This window comes from Lonchura striata, chromosome 1 (genome assembly GCF_050655825.1).
Source record: "Lonchura striata isolate lonStrDom1 chromosome 1, ASM5065582v1, whole genome shotgun sequence".
NCBI classification, from domain to species: Eukaryota; Metazoa; Chordata; class Aves; order Passeriformes; family Estrildidae; genus Lonchura; species Lonchura striata.
In genome coordinates, this window is record NC_140703.1 from 97,140,818 (window position 1) to 97,154,179 (window position 13,362).

General features: G+C 33.5%; 1 protein-coding gene across 4 annotated transcripts in view; it reads right to left on the minus strand.

Annotated features, from left to right (window-relative positions):
- The window catches only part of NLGN4X (neuroligin 4 X-linked), a 156,529-nt gene that overhangs the window by 116,307 nt on the left and 26,860 nt on the right, over nt 1-13,362 (minus strand). For all 4 annotated transcript variants that reach the window (XM_021532002.4, XM_021532000.4, XM_085583990.1 and 1 more), the window contains one exon: nt 12,271-12,354. The gene's annotated coding sequence lies outside the window, so the exon portion shown is untranslated. The remainder of the gene's footprint in view (nt 1-12,270; nt 12,355-13,362) is intronic.

The following is a 13,362-nucleotide window of genomic DNA, read 5'->3' on the forward strand; positions in this document are numbered from 1 at the left end:
GGAAATGGCCTCAAGTTGGAGCAGGGGAAGTTTAGCTCAAATATTAGGAATTTTTTTTTTTCACCAAGACAGTTGTTAAGCACTGGAACAGGCTGCCCACAGAAGTGATGGAATCCCCATGCCCAGAGACATATGCAAGGCATGTGGATGCAACATTTAGGGACATGGTTTAGTAGTCAGTGTGGCAGTGAGTAATCATAGAAGTCTTTTCCAACTAAAAATATTATATTATTCTATGATTTCAGACAACATTAAAGAAACCATTACTGTGCTGCCTGCTGCCTTCCCTTCTTCCCTGCAAACACAGTTTAAAAGCCAGCCTAGCAGAGAGACTCTGGCATATACTCTGCTTACTGTCCTGTCTACACTGAATTCAATAATAAAGGATAAAATTCTTAACTTTCTAGCTGACATAAGTACTGGGAACTGTGAATCACATTACATACTATGGACTCCTAGAAGCTAAGCATAATGTTCCCATACAAAAGTCCCACTATGGATCCATATCTTAAGCTGTTTTCAGGCCAATGCAGTAAGCACTGAAATTCAGGATCTAAGCAGTAAAGTAGACAGGGCTAGAGTGTGAACTCCAACACTGTCCTGCCCCAGTATCCATACCTACCAGCCAATGCACAGGCATAAACAGGGAGTAGGACAGGCCAGAGGTGTTCTTTAACAGACAGCTGTTGTTTTTTTTGTTTGTTTGGTTGGTTGGTTGGTTGGTTTTTTTTCCTTTTTAGTAAGAAAGATTTTCATTATAGAAATGCAAGCTCTGCTATGTTATGTGACATGGACCATTTTATTGACTAAGATATAACCTCTTGGTCAGAACCAGAGATATCTTTCCTCACCACTGATTAGCATGCCAAAAACGAAGGAAAGCTAAGCTTGGAAAAGATATCAAATCTTTTGCTGGCAGTTTTTTGTTCAGTAAAAGAGGTCCTCCATTTCAAATCCCACACTCCCAAATGATAAAAATCAAATCATCTTTCATGGTCTTTTAACAATTCCAACAGAAATATCAGAACAATATGTGATGTTTTCTTTTAGAAAAAAAATTCCCAAAAGTTTCTGTATGGCAATCCTTATAATTCTGCTACATGGGAAATTGCAAAGCCATCTCACATGTAGTTAATTATATTTTCTTGCATCAAAGGTTTTCAGAAATCTAATGTAATATATTTGTTTTGCAATGTGTAGCGTTGTATCTGAGTAGGAAATGGAAGCCAACAAAAAACACAGAAGGTACCATTTCTTCTCCTGTTCATCCTTTCACTCCAATTTCCATATTTGCTTAGCAAAATGTATAGGTACCTTTTCTACCTTGGAAACAAATACTAAACCTCATGTTTGTTTCCCAAACTGTATATGAAAAAGTCAGATATTCTGTCTATATCAGAAGTATACACTTCAGGCAGCAGTTCTTCCTACTACAACATAGGTATTTAACATTAAATATTAGTTGAAGTCAACCACTGTGAAAGCATCCTGAAGATTGTGTTGAAAAAGCCCAAGTTATCAGCCTAGATTAGACAGCTAACTGTCCTAACTGAGCTGTATCAAGATGATTCCTTCTTTCACTTCTTAAAAATATATACAGAATTATTTTATAACCACAGAGTTATGAGCCTTGTAACTTTCCTGTTTGTTTCATACATGAACAAAATTGTCCTGACTAAAATCAGGAAGAGCTTATTCTGCTGTGAGTTTCTTAACAGCTTTTGTCTGTTCTATCATTAATTGTGCTGATAGTTTATTGAAGATGAGGAGGCATCCATCGGGAGGAAATTCAGTAAACAAGGTTAAGACTAAAATTCAGATATTTTCTAACATACCATTAAATTAATTTTCCTTTCTCGTGCTGTTTTTATTATTGTTATCATTAATATTGTTATTCCCATAGCCACCTTCAAGTAATTTTAAAAACTGTTGCAATTAATCTTCCCTAGTGTAAAATCATATCTCAGAGAACAAGTTTATCCATTTTTGCCATCTTCACCTAATTTTAGCCTTTACCAACATAGAATTGATAGGCTTGTAGGAAATGAGTATTATGTTAGAAATATTTGGATTATTTATTCTTAAAAAACATGTTTCCCATTATTTTTTGGTAGCAATGAGTACCATTTATGAATGACTTTCTAACAAGACCCATATAATATTATTGCTATTGTTATTATTATAATATTATTTAGCACCTGCTTTCACAAGACTGCAAAACTACATGGGCATTTTAAAATATGATGAGAAATATTTTTTAACAATAGGATTCCATGACAAAACATTTGCCATGGTACCTTTTCAAGACCCATCTTACTCTTTTTCTTCCCTGCTTCAAAATGTCCTCTTAGAAAAGTACCTTCTATACTTTTCCTCTTTTGCACATAGCCCTCTCAGTTCTTTTCTAATTCACAAATCTTTCTCTTTCCTCTTTTGGAGAAAAGAACATGCTAGAACACTAGCATATTCTTTTCTACAAATCATAATTCTTCCTTGTGACTCCTTTCTTCTTCCTGGTCATTTGTTTTTAGCTTCTTTTTGTATAAAGGAAAAGTAATATGCCCATCAAATCCATCAATATAAAATTGATTTTTATGCATAGAAGGAATTTATTTCATTTATTTTGTAAAGGGTTGCTGGTTTTCTTTACTTATTTTGTTTTGTTTTGTTTTGTTTTGTTTTGTTTTGTTGGTTTTTTTTTTAATTTTCTTTCCTGTATCATATCTATATGGGATGATATTGAAACAAAAAATAAAAAAAAAAAACCAAAAACCAGAAAACAATTTGTAGCTACCAGGTTGACTAGGAAGGACTGATTTATTTTTTTCCTGCCCTTGGTCAACTGATTTAGGTCAGAATTGAGAAAAAATATACCTTGTCACATGGCAGGAGTTAGAGCTTCCTGTGTGCTTCTATTATATCATCTTAAGAAATCTCACTAATAAAACATAATACCAACCAAAAATATCTACCACACACTAATGCAGTCAATTAATAGAACAGATGGAGGTCAGGGCAGACAATTAAATCCCTTTGATAGAGAGATTATTCTACCTCATATTGGAGATATTTCAGTAATTCCTGTGTGATCTGACTTACACTTTATTCTTCAAAATAATTCCATACATAATGCCTTCTTTGGCATGAGAGAAGAAGATCCATCATCTAAAGGTCTTGCTTGCAGCTGTATATAATTATTTTTAAATGGTGGGAAAGTGTACATATGTCTTTCCTAATAGTATAATATTCTTATTGATTCTCAGAAAAAGCAAATCAAATCTCTTTTTTGCCTTTATTTAGATAGCTGCTGCTCCTCAAAAAGATGATACAGCTATCACCTTGGCAAGGTGCTAAGCACTTTTTTTGGAATTTAATACTGTGTTCTACAGGTATTGAAGATAACCCTCCAGGAGTCATGATTCATTATTTCTCTGGCCCTGAATTTCAGCATATTTGCAACAATTATCTTTCCTGAAGTCTTGCACCAAGATGATTGCATTTCTGGACATGGGAGCTACACTGCCAGTAATACAAACTGATAGATACTGCTGTCATATTCTGGCAATATTGATGACGTAGTTCGTGTTTCAAACAAAAATGAAACTGAACTATTTTTTTTTTTTCTGATTTTGATGATTTCCCGCAAACAGTGTTCAAATAATAAACCATGAACAGCTGTAGGGAAAAAATCTTCAGCTAAGGAATTAAGTTTCTCATGAGATATTTTTTCACAGAAAAAATAACTCTGTACCAAATGAGATCCAATTTATTTTTAAATAAATGTCAACACAAGTTTTGATAACTCTAACTCCTTTTTTAAAAATTATCTTCATAGCATACTGTGGTAATATTTAAATTTCAAAAAGCTCAGAGAAAGTTGCACTAATATTAAACTAATATTTAATAGCACTGAAAATCCATATCCCAAAAGACAAGCTGCCAAGAGAGTGACCTGTTAGTGTAATTGCTGTGACTTCTCTATTCCAGCTTCAATTTTGATTGGTGAAATTCTAATACATCCATTTTCTTTGTCAAGCTCATCTATTGATTCTTCTACTTTGTTTATTAATAAACTCTGATTGGTTAATTACTGCACTATCATAAAAGCTTTGTTTTTCAGATACATATGCTTTAATGAATTTTGATCTCAAATTAATATACGTTTGACACTGGATATACCAGATGTGAGTTTCTTGTGCCCTTATGTAGCTTATTACCTTACTGGTTATACATTTTAGTTTTGATGACTTCTAATGAAAACAGATTCTAGTTCTGCCATTGTTTGGACTTTGTATTGTAGCCTCACACCATGGCATTCAATGAGTTGTATTTCACTCATACTTTATAAAAATATGAAATAAAAATTATTTCAGTAGTCTTTAAAATATTTACTTCTGTTTCATTAGGTCAATTATAGTATATTTCTTATAACTTTCTTTCTTTACACAGAACTGCATTAACAATAGAAATGCTAAGTCTCTAATTATTCCTCACCTAACTTTTCAAGTGACAGCATAATTATTTAAACTTGTAACATAACTGATTTGAGTTTTTTCCATTCTTTTTAATACTTCCATATAATGAAAGTGAAAGGGTCATACTGTTATTTTAAATCCATGGAAATAAAAATTTATTTGTTTTTAAATGAAGATCACAAGTTCGTAGATTGGTTGAAGTTGGAAGGACACCTCTGGAGTTCATGTGGTCCAACTCCTCTGCTCAAGGAGGGATATCTGCAGCCTGTTTTGGTGACATTGTTTAATAAAAGAATAGACTGCACCTCATTATTCTTAGTTTTTAAGGATTTGTATCACATCTTTGTGAATCAAATTCATTATGCTTTTCTACCAGTAACAGCAGTCACAATGGTACAGAGCATATGAAAGATTACTTACATACCTTTAAAGCCAAGCAAAAAGACTCAAGTGATAGAAGCAACACAATTTTTCACTATAATTAACTCCATTGACTGCATTAGAATTAAATGTGTGATTTAGTTTCAGACAAAAGAGCTTTGTTTCCACTACAGAGAGGCAAACCACAATTTTAATAGCTATTTGGTTGCAGGTTATTGATTTCTTACACAAAGAAAAAATGAAGCTTTTTAAAATTATAATTAGGCACCAATTTTTGTCAGATATTTCCTGAAGTCACATTGAAACATAAAACTTCAGGCTGTATTTTCTAACATTCTGTGAATAGTTGTGTAAGCTTTAAATCCATGTTCATGCTGTGGAGCACAGAAAGGCTATTAATACAGCTGCAACCACGTGCAAAAGAGAAGAGTACTACTTAATATATCTTCATAAGCTATAGAACCTATCATGAAAGCTGACAGAATCTGATTCTACTTAGCCTGAGTAGTTTCACCAGCACTCAGATATTCTGAAGTTTTTTTAAGTTGTGGATAGCAATATTACCATATTTGTGTTGTGTTCCCTTTCTATGGCTTTTTTTGCTGGAAAAGAAACATTGAATGAAAACCAGTATATATGAAAGGAAATATGTGGAGGGTGTTGATAATAAACCTGGTAGAAAGAGTGGTTTAGATACTTTCAGCTTCCATACTTAAGATCCAATAGAAAACACTATGACTGTGTATATACATATATATTTTTTGCACAGCATCAATAGAAAATAAAAACAAAATCATGGTCCAAAACAATTCTGTAGAATACCAGCTATCTGGGTCTAAATTGGCATGCAATTAAAGCTAAATGTATTTTATATTCATATATACAAACAAACATATTTACCTTCAGAATCAAATAGTGATTTTCAATTCTAAGTAATTTCTACAAGCAGTTTGGCTTCCTGCTGGCAAAAACATTTTATTTTTTTCTTTCAAAAAAGAAAGAAATATGCCATCATCTTCCCTAGTCACTCAACAGCTGTATCAATTTGTTTTCAGGGCAGTGATTAGCATAATTGTGGTGGATTACTCGCATTTAGCACAGAATGGAAATAATTCAGTATTTTAGCAGATATTACATAGAATGTATGGGATATCCAGGCCCTTTGGAGTGGTGCTGGAAGTTTTCTTTCCTAAAACTGTTCAAAAAGCCTATTTTTAAAAAACTAAATCTGTCTGAAAGAACCAAAAACCTTAATTCTTCTGATGTGCTGTTTGATAAACAATCTCAAACTATGGCAAGGACACACAACCATGAAATCAGCTGCAAATTGCTATGCTGAGGGCATTACTTGGAAGAGTTTCAGTGTGATATAATTTCCTTAAAAATCAGCAAAAGTCAAAAACAGACAAAGCACACAAACAAAAACAAACAAAAAATAAACCACCAAAAACACCCAGAATGTGGTTCCATTATTACTGGTTTTCTACTTTATCTCCAAATTCCAGTTCTGATGCTGAGGTGCCTTTAATGCTACATGAGTGCTAAAATCAATCCATTATTTGTATATTCAGCCATTTACCTTAATAATCTTGCATGTTTTAAAACATGCATAGACAATCACTGTATGATATTATACAGAAATATCATAAAATGGTTTTGGTTTGCTTTTAAGACTATCTAGTTCCAACATCCCTGCCATGAGCAGGGATACCACACACTAGATCATCAGCTTGCTCAAAACCACTCAACCTGCCCTTGAGCACTTCCAGGGATGTGGCACCCACAACTTTTCTGGGAAATCTGTTCCTGTGTCTCCCCATCCTTCACAATAAAGAACTTCTTCCTTACAGCCCCTCTAAATCTGTGCTCTTTTAGTTTAAAGCCAATCCACTTTGGTCCCAGCCACTACAGGCCCTGATAAAAAGTCTGCACATTTCTTATCTCTCCTTTTCTATATATTGAAAGGTGGCAGTAAGGTCTCATAAGAGCCTCCTCTAGGCAGAACAAATCCAATTGTCTCAGTCTGTTTCACAGGCAAGGTGCTCCAGTCCTCTGATCACCTATGTGGCCATCCTTTGGACCCACTCTAACGTGTCTGTGTCTTTCTTATGTTGAGGACTTCAGAGCTGGATGAAGCATTTCAAGGTGGAGCTTCACCAGAGCAGAATAAAGGGGCAGAATTACCTCCCTCAAACATGTTGGCCACCTACTTTGTTGCAGCCCAGGATACAGTTGGATTTCTGGGCTGCAAGCACACATTGTTCACTCATTAGCAATTTCTCAGCCACTAGTTCCTCCAAGTCTTTCTTTGAAAAAGCTACTTTTAATCCATTCACCATCCAGCCCCTAATGGTAATGGATATTGCCATGACACAGGTGCAGGACCTTATACTGGTCTTGCTGAACTTCATTAAGATTCATAGACCCACTCCTCCAGCCATGTGAGGTACCCCGATGGCATTTCTTCCCTCGAGTGAATCAGTTGCACCATTCATCCACAGACTTGCCGAGGGTGCATTTAATCCTATTGTCTTTGTTACTGATGAAGATATTTAATAGCATTGTCCCAGTATGAATCTTTGAGAGACATCATTCATTACTGGCTTCCACCAGCAATCAATGTAGCCCTTGATTTTAAAACCTAGATTACAACCTATATAAAAAGCATTGTATGATATCATTGTCCCATGTTACAGAAGCTGGAGACCCCAGATGATCCCTTGATGATCCCAGAAACCATCTTCTGTCAGTTGCTTCTAAAAGAAACTTCAGGGTGCAGAGCTCAAATTAAGTCATGGAGATACCAGGAGGACATAAGATTTTGCTGTTACACAGAGCCATTCCTTTTATATGAAAACTGAGGGAGGTAACTTCTGAACAACAGGTAAAGGGAATATTTATTAACAGATACAGATCATCTTCCTTTTTCATCAACTACTGAGTTGTCCAAACAAAACAAACTGTGGTTTGTGGTTAAAAATGAAGATATGTTTTGAACCTTGACAGGAGGAGGAATACTTCTTGCCTGTAATTTATTTGCACTGAAATAAACAGAAAACCAACAAAACTGAGTTATTATGAACTTCTAAGAGTTAAGATATCCCTGTAAAAATATATGTAATAGATATAACATCATTATCTGTTGTTCAGTACAGTAGATTTAAATTATATTAGTCACAGTGATAAAACATTTTCAAGTTTAAACACTGAGATAGTAACATTTGCACTCCAGTTATTTGAATTGAACATGACTAAACTTTAAATGAACTGTCTGTGCAAAACAGTGTGATTATTTTTTATTTCACGTTTACTTATTTCTCATGATGTCATGATTCAGTGAACTCCCATTATCCATGAAATCTGTATAACATTGAAATCACACTTTAACCATTCTCTGTTACTGTTTTACAACATTTTGTATAATGTTCTGTTCAAATTAATTTTCTACAAAATTAATTATATTTCTGGAAGCATTACTTAGATAAGAGCAATGCATGAGTCCTAAAGATTTAAGACAATTGTGACTTATATTTTTATAAAATTGTTTAACTAGCCTCTCAAAGTTTTAAAAAAGCTAATGAACTTAGGTAGAAGCATTAAAATTATTCAATTACACTGCCACCTGGAAGTAAATTTAATGACCTGGAAAGTTTTGGTGTTTGCTATTTCATATTTGAGTAATATTTGAAAAATGCTTCATATTTACATTTCTCACTTGGGTTCTTAAGAAATTCACATATTGGTGGAGATCATTAGAGTTTACCTACTTTTAGATACTTTAGGTCAGTCATACTGAAATACATAACTAAATAGTGGAATAAAAAAAAATACATCATTTTGAATTCAAATGGAAGCAAGGAATTATTTATATTCATCAGAGAATCCACTATTTTTGATTTGATTTTGATTCCACTATTCACAGTAGGTCTCTACCTTTAATGGAAAACATACCATAATATCAGTGATGTAACGGATTTGTTAAGATTAGATTTACCAGTAAAATCTCACAGCAAAGCAGATGATGCCATGTAATTTATTTTTTCTTGATCACCTGAGGAATAGTTAACAACACTGGATTTAAGATTTCAGAGTACTCTCCCTGGAAACAAATTTCTAAATGCATAAAGAGCTGTGGAACATCCTACAACAAAATCTAGACAAATTCTCATTAAATTTCCAAACAGTAGGTGTCAAATTCAATTTACACTATTGGAATTCTTTTAAGAAGATGCAGTTTCCAATTTGGAAACTTACTGAAATGTTGAGCATCAGCCTCAATTAATTGACATAACCAGATTACCAGTCTGGGTTCAACTGGTAAATTCATTAGTTGCTCCTGCTTATCACTTGTGTTTCAAAATTAAGAGAATTGATAGGAAGAATGCACACTATTAATGTCAGCAGAGCCTAAGTATCATAACACAGGTCTTAGGAGCCTACATAACTGATGGATTTCCATGCTAAAATTTTGCAGATATTTCACCAAGACAGAAGAAATGTGGGGGAGCATTTTTCTTCCCCCTAGGAGTATAAAATCAGTGAGAGCCTAAAAGGAAAACTGGAGGAGTTGAAGACACTGCTTAACCAGAAGCCGGACGGCTCAGCTAAGAGTACTTTCATGTACAGCCATAAACCCTGACAAGAAGAAGGCAAAAATTCTTATCTGAGTCCCAAGAGCTGAAAAGTAAGCTGAGGAGAGCTGACAGCTCTAAGAAAGAGAATTGTATTGTGCCCTGATTTTCCTCAGAGAATAGAGTTGATCTGTTTCCTAAAACTCCCAAGACTTAAACTGGAATAGTTTATTCCTGCCTTCTAATATAAAGGCTTTATTCTTCTTTCACATTTGTCACCATAAATGATACAAGACAGAAGGTTTGATCAGTCTGAGAACATGATCAAGAATATGACATTATGTGGCTACATCAAAGGAACGACACAGCGCTTCACAGACTACCACAGGGCTCCATCTGCACATTCAGCTGTCAGGTTGGGATTCTAGAATGAAATCCCACCATTTAAACTCACAATCAAAATTTGAGGACAAATCACGGGCCATTTTTTTTGCTTCAGTTTTTAATACTGTATGGTACATTGCCAGGAAACACACATCACATAGTCCAAACATAAACTGATGTTTTCTGTTCTTGAAAAAAATCATGGGTTTCTAATGTTGAAGAATCTTATCCTGGAATTATGGATGAGAAAGATAGCAAGTAAGCAGTTAAAGTGTTCAAGATGTAGGGATTTCTTTCTGTATTTCTCTTAAATATAAGAGTACAATATAGCCAAAGTCATAGTTAGAATCTGTCCAAGCTATCATCCCTAGTTATCTTTTACACTTTTTTTTGTTCTTCTGTTTATCTAAATGGATCCCTATTTTCTGCTGAAAATACAACTTCAAGGTTAGTTTGACTTGGATTATTAATTATTCTGAAGGCCTTCAGATCCATTTATATTTTTCTCCTGAGAAAATTCTCAATACAAACCTTTTCTAGACAAAATAAGAAATTAACAAATATTTCTGTATTTCTGTTGTGTATTTTGGAGTACCTCAGGGTTAGGAGTTGAACACAAATATTTGTGGCTACTTCAAAAATTTAGCAGGCAGAGAAGCAGAAATAAATTTTATGCTGATTTATAACTTCATTTTCTAATCTCTTCTTTTTCTTTTTTTTTTTTTAATGTATAGTCCAATTATCACCTGGCATGAACAAGGAAATTTTCGAAAGGCACAGCTGGCTTCTGATGTCCACTAACTTGCAGTGTGTGTTAAAAGCCAGACATTAATAGACTTTTCTCACTTTTCTGTTTTAATTTTGTTTGCTTCATTTTCTTCCTCTCTTCTCTGACTTTCCTGCTGTGCGTTATGAAGAACAAACAAAATGCTGAGAAAACAGAGAAAACTAAAATACCTTCTCCATCCCTCAGTTTCCCTTTCAAAATCCTCTCCCCAGCTTCTGTGTTCTATTTCAGTATCCTGTGATAGATCTAGAGATGAGAATTTCCCTTTTTGGAGCATGGCTGTGGCTTATTCTAGTGCCAGACAAGGTAAATGTGCCACAAATTGTTAGTTCCAAAGAAATTATGTTATTATTTCAACTTTAACTTCAGCTTTATATGAGCCTTGTATTCTTTATATCAGCTGCTTGCCTCATTACTGAAAAAAAAATCATGAGTTCTCTGAAGTAGAGTAAGTGATTGAATTCTGTGTATAGCACTCATGCATATTGTACTATTCACTATATAACTCCTAAGAGTTCAACTATTATCACAATCAGTGTAGATGCTAAACTATTAAACAGACCCCTGTTCACAAAATATTTTTTATTCAATTACATGTAAATTCTTACAAATTGGAATAAACATGGTTCAGTGATGCAAAAATTACAGGAATTTTCAAAGCTGTTATTTTCTTTATCTGAATTTTACACTTCATATAATGGTACCCTCGATTTTCATAACTAACCTGTCACACTTTGAATTATTGCTTATTCTCAACTTTGTTATCACATCAGATAGGTTATTATTCCTTCTCCTTGAATTTAGGTCCCAGTGTCAATGTGAAATGGAAACATCATTGTACTACAGCTGGTGCAATGATTACAGAAAAAGTCACATCTGCTTCAAAGTTCATGGATAATATAAAGTGAAAAGGAAATATTTGTATCAGAGAAATTATTCTGGTCACTTGTACATCTCATTCTCTTCTCATTAATCAGTGTGACAGTCACAGTATGAAAGAATGGTAATTAGATTAAGGTGTTTTATAAATAGAATATATTCTGTGCATAGATTTCTAAATTAAACCCTTGTCACATATTTCATATTGATATAAACAGAATATTTATACATCTGTGTGCATATATATACACATATATATGTGTTATCTGTGTACATGCTATATATTAAAATATGTTCTCTCATATTTTGGTAACAACTGAGAGGAAAAATAGATCTTTATTGTAACAGTATGAAACAGAAACCAAGCCTTTTTTTAAATACAGCCCCATAAGAACTCTGGAACCCAACCTTGTCTTGCAAACCAAAGCCAGTCAGCTCTATCTGGTACACTGTGGCCTGGAACCCCCAAACCTTACTGAGTAGCAGTGTCACAATAACCACAATTAATCTTATGTCTTTTAACTACAAACTTATTGGTATCATTCAATACTTATAGAGCTGAAAAATCATAACAATTCATGCTTATCATAAGTAAGCCCATAGTGCTAATGCTTAGAATTTTCTGTATTCCATGTCTCACTGGATGAACACAGGGTAAACAAACATTTTAAATGGATATATTGCAAAGATATTTCAAACACATTCAAGAACACCAGACACAGAGACTTGCTATCTTTCTTTCACATATTCTTATGAAAAAAGGAATTGTTATGAACATACTTTTAGTACTTACCACTGTGTTGTATTTTTGAGGTGGCTTCAGCATTCCCCCACAGGAGGCAGCATGATGTCATTTAAGTTACAGCAGAAATTTTTCCTGTTAGGACAAAATACATAGTACTCTTCAGTAAATGAAGCAAAGAAATACATATGTATGAATCAAAAATGATAAAAAAGCAGTTGCTTAGTAAATCACCTGTAATGCTAGTTTTGAAGATTACAGAAAGAGAAATCACAATATTAATAACCACACAATCAATGCATTAAGCATATTGTATTGAGTTCTATCATAAAAAATATTAGCAATATTTTTTTATTTGCAGATTGATCTGCTACAAAGACAGAATTGTGTTTAAATCTGTATACCAAAAAAAGTGTACATTTTCGAGAACCTGCTACGGTAAGTATATACTTTGAAATCCAAGAGACAGAAGAAATCATGACAAAACACTTTGGATTTAAATATTTCTCTAAACATATATTATGCATAGAACAATATAAAATTTCAATAGCCAAATACATACAAATATATTCAATTTAATTTAAATATAAATAATCACATTTTAAAGCCATTTTACTATTTTATATTCTTTCCTATGTGTAATTGAAAACTATAGTTTATAATTCAAATGACATTTCAATGGATAGACTCTGAATAATCTATCCATGTTAGATTTACTATTTAGATAGATTAAATTCCAGTATTTACAAACAGTCTGTTCTGTCAAGAGTATCTTGAGACACTGTGATTTAAAACACAAACCTTAACAGTGTTAAGAAAAGTATTCCAGGTAATTTTAATATTTTAGACTTTAATACCTTAAATACTTCTCTTCCCTCCAAAGCCAGCAGACTTTATGAGATTTACTTATCCCCTCACATTTTTCAGGGGAAATATACACTCTATTTTTCTCTGTATTGATCTTAAAGGCTCTTCTTGTCATTTATTCTTTTTTCATTAGGTTGATCAACACACAGATTACACATTCTGCAATTTTAATCACAGTGAATACTTCCTCATGAATGGTTTGACTCTCTACAACCAAACCATTCCCTCTAAGTGCAATTTATTTTAACAGCTGCAAACACAGGCCTCAATTCTGTG